An 8,837-nucleotide genomic window follows, 5' to 3' on the forward strand; every position below is an offset into this window, starting at 1 on the left:
TCTTGACTTAATTCGTCCCTGACTTCCCAGAAAGGTCTTAGATTTTGATCCTGTTTGTCCAATTTACCCCATCCCTGAATAAGTTTATCAGCAACAGTTTGCAACAAATCATCTTTTTTGTGTTCTTCCTCCAATATGCTCTTCGAGAGAGTAGGAGTGTTGTCAAAAACAGCTGCAACACACCAATCATTCCATGGGTCTGGTGTAATCTCTTTGAGAGGCAAAGAATGCCTACTAAGAAAATCTGCTATGACATTCTTAGCCCCGGGAACATACTGCACCTCATAAACAAAATCTTGGATTCTCATGGACATCCTCGCAATTCTGGCTGAAGCTCTAGACAGACCTTCGGTAGTCAACAACTTTGTCAAAGGTTTGTGATCTGACCTTAAAAGGAACTTCTTTCCCCAAACGAACTTCCTAAAATACTCCATGGCCCACACACAAGCCAGTGTTTCCCTCTCTATGACGGAGTACTTCATTTCTGCAGGGGACAGCGCACAGGATGCAAAAGCAATCCCCACTTCCTTGCTATCCTTATTTACCTGTGATAAAACACCACCTAAACCAGTTCCACTAGCGTCAGTAGTAATGATAGATTCTGCCTTTGGATTAAATCCTTGTAATGCAGGAGCTCGTGCAATCGATTCCTTAATGATGTCAAAAGACCTCCGACAGTCGTCAGTCCAACAAAAAGGAACCTTATTTTTAATCAAAGTACGCATGTTATACGTCTTTTGTGAAAAATTGTTCACGAATTTAGCATAAAACTCGGCTAAGCCCAAAAAAGACCTCAACTCATCTTTTGACTTGGGAGAAGGAGCCTTCAGAATGGCCTCGACTAATGAGCTTTTTGGTTTGATACCTGATCCATCAATTTCATGTCCTAAATAGGTGACATGTTTTTCTGAAAACTTACATTTGTTGCTCTCTGCAATTAAACCATTTGTCCTAAGGATAGATAGAACCTCCCTCAATAATGTGTCATGATGAGTTTTACTTTTCCCCATAAGAATATCATCTTGAAATACAACTACTACTACTTCATGTATGTGATCGAATAGGTTTGACATTAGCCTCTGAAACACGGCAGCGGCTGATGCCAACCCAAACGGCATCCGAATGAATCTGTAACAACCGAAAGGAGTACAGAAAGAAGTCAGCTGTCTGCTTTGCTTATCTAGCACTACCTGGTGGTAAGAGGAAGAGAGATCTAAAGTGGAAAACCACTTCGCATCCCTTGTTAGAGAAAGCATTTCGTCAATTCTAGGGAGGGGAAATTGGTCTACAATAATGTTTTTATTGAGATGTCTTAAGTCCACACACAAACGGGCTTGGCCATTGGATTTGCGGGCTACGACCAAAGGCGAAACCCATTCAGCAGCCTCAATAGGCTCAATGACTTTATTAGCTAACATCTTGTCCAATTCTTGTTTAACCTCCTCCCTGATGACAAATGGGATATTCCTAGCCTTATGAATCTTGGGAATTGCACCTTCTTTCAAATGAATCTTATGGGTGAAACCTTTCAATTTCCCCATGCGACTCTCAAACACCTCAGGAAAGTCTTCTAAGACCCATTTCTTGGTATCAACACTCTCACAGGAGACCAAAACTTGCTCTTTGCTATTCGGGTTGAGAATGATGTCGAATAAATTTTGATCTTTCCACCCCAGAACCGGTGGACCATCACTGGCAACATACAATTTCCCAGTAGCTTGTCTTCCTTTAAATCGGAATATGAGTGTTCTGAACCCCAAAAAAATGATATCATTACCAGTGTAACTTTCTGCAGAAACATCATTCGGTTCTAACCATTCACCTATTTTGTTTACAAAATGGCTTCTCCACATTTTCTGAGGGATGATAGTGAACGGTGAGCAAGAATCAGCAGCTAACTGAACTGTGATGCCACCCAGAGAAATGAGACACAAAGGTTTAGAAGACATATCCCCTTTGATGTTCAGAACAACTTTCTTCTTTTGAACTAAGTTTACTTGCACAACACTATCATCCGATTCAGAATCAGAAGTAACATCCTCACACTGAACATATGTGACTTTCTTTTGCGAAACCTTTTTGTTTCTCCTGTTACATACTCTTGAAAAATGACCTATTAGTCCGCATTCCAAACATTTGGCTTGTTTAGCTGGACATTTTTCAAAAGTAGCAGAATGAGAGTAACTGCCACATCTATAGCAAATTACATTGTTGAATTTCTTTTGTTCACTGCCATCAAATTTTTTCCGATCCCTGTCACGAAAATCATTTTTCCCTTTAACATATTTCTCATTTCTAACATTCTTGAATCCCAATTTTTTTTCAACCACTTTGCCCACAATTTCTTCTGGAACCTTGTTATCTTGAGATAATGTTGCCTTTGCACAACAATCAGACAATTCTGCTTTCTTGACTAGAACGATAATATCTTTAAGACATTTGTCCCCTTCAACCCACAACTTTTCCTGTAAGGTTTTGTTTTTGGTATACATAACAACCTGGTCACGGATTAAATCATCGTGCAATTGGGCAAATTCACATTTCCTAGCTAACTTCTTCAAAGCTGAAACAAATTCTTCTACAGATTCATTTTTGTTTTGTTTCCTATGAAAGAAAGCATGTCTAGTGACAGCAATGCATACTGATGGTAAAAAATGATCATCTAAATCTAATAAAGCAGTTTTAAAAACATCTACATCCCCTTCTGCTCTATGATGATTGTGCATTTCCTCAAAAATACGTAACCCTTCTGGACCCAGAGAATATAAAAGCATTCTTTTCTTCCTTTCAGGAGAAAATGCCCCATTAAGATCCTCTAAATTTGCTATATAATTTAGGAAATATGATTTCCAATCTAACCATGCAACTACAGATTCCCCAGGCACAGATAAAAACTCTTTTGGTGAATTAATTTGTAAGTTCGAAGACAAATGTACAGTGGAAGAAGTATTTACAGCCGTAGCAGTTTGTGATGTACCCAGTTCAGTAGACATATTTAAAAGAAAGAGAAAAATAAAACCTGTAAAAGAAAATGTGTTAGTGAAATATAATGAAATATAAATTCCAATTCGTGAAATAACCACTTCGTGAAAAATGACCTTCAATAATGTTTTAGACTTCCAGCTGCCTTTAAATCCGTGTATTATTAAGAAGCTATAACGCTAAGTTCCTCTTCGTGAGGTAAATTCTTCTTCGAAAACTGTCTTTTCTTTTTTTCTTGCAACGCGAGTGGTTGCCAAGGAAACCCGAAGTAATACTTTTCAAAATGGCCGTCAAACGTAGGTTGCTACGTGATGATGTTATCACGTTGGGTGGCGCAATGCGCGATGATGCTGGCTTGTGTCCTTCCGTTTCGTAATGACGTGGTGAAGTCTTCTAGTTCCGAGAAGAAGTTCGGTGGAGGGTTCCCTCGAGACGAAGTCCGGTACAGAGCTCTCTGGAGACCACGTTCTAATGCAGGACGCTGATGCCAAAGGTCCGTTACATAGAAGTTTTCGAAGGTAAACAGTGCGTAGACATCTCACTGTTTGAAGTTAAAATCCAATCGCCATGTAAACCGGGTAATCACCATTCAGTGCGAATCACGCTTCATAAGGTCAATTAAATTTTCCTTATGCCATTAAGTGTAAAACACGTTTCGTATATTCCAATATTACTGTACGTGTAGAGGATTACAGGATCACACGAAGTAAACGAAACGTAAAATATGGACCCAAAATCCTTTCAAAGTACTCACAGGCATAAAAGAAATTTCCCGTTGTTGAAGCGATGAGTAGTTGATATTTTTCCAAATACACGCCAAAAAGTCACTTTTGTAGTTTTATTTTGGGTTCAACTTCTTTCAAAGACCATCGATGTCGCCATAAAATTGTAGTAGTAACGAAATATAAATAAGGAATAATCCAAAGGATATTTCCATAAGTAGTTTATTCTCGAGTGGAGAAGAATAGGTGCAGCTGGAGAGAAGGTACATCCAAAGAATCCCTTCCAACTGCAGTAACAGTGTACACATTAGAACAATCATTTGTAAGTAAACATTCCATAATACATAGGAGGAATTCTATTTAAAGAAACATGCAATCACAAAGAAACATGCAATCACTACACATCACACAGAGGAAGCATGTAGGCCATCCCTTCACTGGGGTAATGCTTAAAACTAGGGGTGGGCAGAATGTTTCATTCTGCCTACGGAATTGGCAGAATTTGGTGACTCCACATTACTCTTGTAACTCATCGTTCTGGCCAAATTCTGCCAATCGCCACGAGGCAGAATGTTTTTTCTGTAAAATGCAAGCAGGAGCGAGATTTGGCGTCATGTATGGCCATTTTTTAACACAGGCTGTTATGGTGAGAGGGCAGCTTCTCGAGTAGATTGGCTTCCGCTAGAGTAGATTTTCTACTTCAGCAGCAAGAAAATCACCTTGATGGCAGCACCCTTCTGCGCACCGCATGGCGTCACTTGCGTCATTTTTCAGCGCTGTTCGCACTACTACAGCTAAATTGCAGCACGGTATGCATATTTCCATCCATTGGCAGAATCTGCAGAATCTCACAAAGTTTTTATGTAACTCTGCGGAATTCCGCGGAGTGAAACTCTGAAAGTTCCACCCACCCCTACTTAAAACCTGTCCAGCGACTATGGCTTAATCTGTCAACACTGTTATAGGTTGGATGGAGGGAACAGTAGTTACTTGCACAAAAAATCATGCACTATGTGTGGCCGTTTGACATCAGGGCCCAGCTCTGAAGTGTCACACATCTTAAAGGGGAGTACCTTCAGTGGGCTTGCATAAATGTCATGCTTAAGGGGCAAATAAATAAATACATAAAACATCACACATGGCTATCTAGTAAAATATACAAATGCAGGGCTTCCAAAAGGAAGGATGAAAACTTTCGCCTCAACCATTCTCTTCTAACAGTTCGTTGACAAACGTTTGTTTTTAAGCGCCCTTCCTTGTTAAAGAGCAGCAGAAAGAGCCCCCAAAATATGCATGCTTATTTTCCTTCTAAAGAGCTTAATGCAGAGCTCGCCAACAGGGTTCGCCGTAGATCGCTAGCTTTAAAAAGCTGTTTTACATAACTCTCCATTCTAAAGAGCAGCCTGGATGAACCTCTGAAACCCCGTTTACTTCAGAGCCCCCTTCTTAAGTTCTCGTTGCAGAACTTCCTCTTCTAATACACTATGGGCAGAGTTCACTTTTTAATGCATTACTGCAGGATTCACCTTCTAAATATAAACATGCAGCTCGCCCCTTTGTACAGAGACCCATTTCTAAGGAGATTCATGCAGAGGGAGGCACATTTAGAAGAGCTCCCCCGAGACTCTCCTATTGTAAAGAAATTAACAGGGCGCCGATTCTGAAGATGTAGAGGAGCTCCCCGGAAAGCTCAATTCAACATAAATCCTAAAGTGTCCTCACCCCCAAAATAAGGTAAACACCTCTACACTACTTACACGAACAGTCCGTAAATTTCAGCCTAATGTCCGTTGTCGATCTTTTATTTAATAGATGACATTTGTCAGTACTTCCGGGTCGCATGACAGCCTATTCCATGGCTGAACGTATTCTGGAGTTGGGTTGGTTCTGGTGGGGGCTCCTAACATGTAAGGCGACCTAGGATTGGAGCATCGGCAGCACATCAGCCAATCCTAGGCGCCTACGACACTTCAGCAATGCTCATTGGGTGTGTAGTTTACGTAGGCCGCTACGTTGCCTAAAAAGTGTGTTGAAGATCATCCGGAAATACTACTACTAGGGTTGGAATAGTGTGGGTTTGGTGGGTGACCGATGACAACAGTCACAACCCAGTGAACGGACCACGTGGTGACAGTTGATCTGGTCCTGCTGCTCCTTGCCCCCCACGATTCTGTAAGGGAAAGAAGACTGAGGAAGAGGAGCGATAACGTGGCGGTGTTTGGAGGAGGGCTGCCCCCTTGTGGTGTGAGTCGTCGGGCTCCAACGGCGGCCTGTCTGATCAGTGGCGTATGGGTTGACCCACGGCTGACACCAATTGTTCCACGTGTTGGAGTTTAACCCGTGTTTTTATGCTATTGCTTCCCAGAAATGAAGGGAAAGATAAGGATAGGGTCCATATTTGTTTGTGCTAGGCTTACTTTTAAGTTCCCTCTTACTCGCATTATGGTAATCGAGGATAGGGTCGTAATTATTGCTTTCTAGAGCTCAGTAAGCCAACACATGATTAGCCAGAACCGAACCAGGAAGTGTCTGTGTAATAAGAGACTAATGGTAAGGAGCACCACGCCATTTAATCCGCTACGAGTCGCGTCTCCACACAGCATGCCCAAATGGAGAGGATGTGGCGTTAGTGCCAGACCTGTCAACTTTGGCCCTGGGGAATCTGGTTCAAGCTCAACATCCTGTGATTCTTGACAAACCCCTTAATCTCCCTGTGACTAGTAACAACTGACTGCAAGTATACAGAATAGCAAACCTTTAACCAGGAGGAACCTGGGCAGTCAGCATAAACCACGCTTAACCTGTTTTTTTTAAACCAAAAACATTTCTGAATCTGCTAAGTTGTATTTAGAGCACTCATTGAATATACAAATAAGATAATGTAAGTAAACAATCTAAGACGACATCTCGCCCTGAAAATATTAGGAATTTTTAATTTATCAAATGTATGTAAAGCTCTAAAAAGATTATCAAAATGATTTTATATACAAATGACCAGTGTACACCCATTAACATGCATTTGCAATGCAATCGGTCTCACATTTGTGAAAGTTAGAGATATTGGCGTTGTAAATGATATTGGTTTTTTTACTTTTTGTTTTGGTCTGCTATATTAACAATGCTGCAGAGGACATCATGTCTCCCTTGTTCCTAAAAATTACTTTTAAAAAATCCGGTCTATTTTCCTTCGATTAAGCCTGTACCGGAGCATCTTCATGTTTTTTTTTTAGCTCTGCGTAAAAGGAAAAACATGTGTGCTAGCTTGATTGCTGCGTGTTTTCATTCCTGCATACATGGAAAGTTAAGTGCTAAAAACTGCTTTATTGATAAAGTTTTACCACATCAGTGACCTCTAGAAAAATAGTGGTAATTACACTTAGAAAAAAACTGGGGCAATTACACAGGGAAACTAGTGGATGAGAGACCACTGGGCTGCTACCGACCCATATCGTGAACTTTAAGAGTAAAAGTACTGAGAAACGAAATACCGTAAATGGTGAAATCCGGTAAGGCGCACGTCTACTTGTTTTTGAGGAGTTCCCAAATCTGAAAGGGTACAATTAGTAAGTGCTGCGTTCTCAGGCTAGGTCTCAGCTAAAGAGGTGGTAGTGCAGCATTATAATGCTCACATGGAGGATTAGCAAAACGTATTGTCTCTGGTGAAGGAGAGGGGCGAAATTGCTGTCCTGAGCTGTAAGGAGATAAAAACTGGCAAGCATGTAATGCCTGATAGACACCAGACCGGGTGGGAGGAGGTGGGTTAAGAGAGGCACTGGCAAATTTGGAGGGAGCGCATTGTCTAAGTGGCAAGTCGTACCTGAAATGAGAAGAGTATGTCAGCAACGTTAGTTGTTTGAAGGTCTGTGTGGTCCCAGAGGCAGTGGCCAAGAGTGCGGCATTAATGTGGTGTAGAAGTCAAAAATGTCAGTGTCATAAGCCTGGGCAGCAGTAGAGACCTTTCGCCTGTTCCCAGCTGGAGCAATCTTCACTGCAGTCCATTGTTTCCACTTTAGGCATAGACTAGCTAAGGATAAACTTAGCAAGCAGTACCAACATTAACAACCAGGGAAGCAGTTTGGAATAATCAGCTGTTTGAACATCAAAGCTACTCCCAGGGAGATGTGCTAGAAATCAAGTACCTCTCTGACAATAAGGGTTCCCTGAGAGACTTGGTAAACAAAACATGTGCAAGCTCACCCAAAACAACACAGCCCAATTCAATTGGGCTCTCCTTTGGGGCCTTATAAGTATTTAGCCATACATTATGGTGGCAACTTGCCTTTCTTCTATTTATTTGCTTTTGTAGCATTTGTGGCACGCCATGCTTTAACTTCATATGTTTGAAGCTAAAGCACGCCTCCACTAATGCTAGATAAGTAAATAAATAGAAAAGAAAGGCAGGCGCCCACCATGTTTAAAGGTAAAGCCAACATAAAAACTGCAAAGCCAGATGTAAAGGCAGCCGAGTGCCTTTTTTTTCCTAATTATTTACTTTTGTAGCACTCACAGAGCACTTTAAATTTAAACATGTGAAGCGAAAGGGTGGCGAGCCACAAACGCTACAAAAGGGAATAAATAGACAAGAAAGGCGGCGGCAGCCACCATTTTTTACCTATTTACTTTTGTCGCATTTGCGGCACGCGTCCCTTTAGCTTTTAACGCGTGAATCTAAAACGCGGCATTACGCAAATGCTTGAAAAGTAAAGAAAAAAGAAAAGCAGACGGTCGCAGGAAATAAATAATAAGCAGGAGGGAGGAGGAGAAGGCAGCTGCAGCCAGAACAGAGGGCATGTCAGGAAATGCGGACTGGGAAGCCGCCATGTTTAAAGGTAAAAAAGCAAACACAAGGAGATGATGGACGGAGCGCTGAAACTTTTCAGACACTCGCCCCCAGTCACAGATCTGGGTTGAATCCATCATCATTCTTTAGCTCACTTCGCCACCTCAGTTCAGACCCAGCCATATGCAAATCAGTTTTGACCCTGTGCCTCATTGGAACAGTCCAGCCTGAACTGCTAAGCTTGGTCTTCCCTGAACTGGAAACAAGCTTCCTGGGACCGGTTTCGGGGTAACAGCCTTCATCAGCCAGGCTAATTTGAATCCGGTGGCAAAGTGAGCAAAGGACCCACGTCT

The 8,837-nt window shown here is 41.7% G+C and overlaps 1 protein-coding gene across 1 annotated transcript in view; it reads right to left on the reverse strand.

The window, feature by feature from the left end:
* PAFAH1B2 (platelet activating factor acetylhydrolase 1b catalytic subunit 2) overlaps positions 1–5,591 on the reverse strand; it is a 60,352-nt gene extending 54,761 nt beyond the window's left edge. Inside the window, exon 1 of the mRNA XM_078682298.1 lies at positions 5,462–5,591. The gene's annotated coding sequence lies outside the window, so the exon portion shown is untranslated. The remainder of the gene's footprint in view (positions 1–5,461) is intronic.
* Positions 5,592–8,837: the final 3,246 nt, after the last annotated feature.

Source organism: Lissotriton helveticus, chromosome 3_1 (genome assembly GCF_964261635.1).
Source record: "Lissotriton helveticus chromosome 3_1, aLisHel1.1, whole genome shotgun sequence".
Taxonomy (NCBI): Eukaryota; Metazoa; Chordata; class Amphibia; order Caudata; family Salamandridae; genus Lissotriton; species Lissotriton helveticus.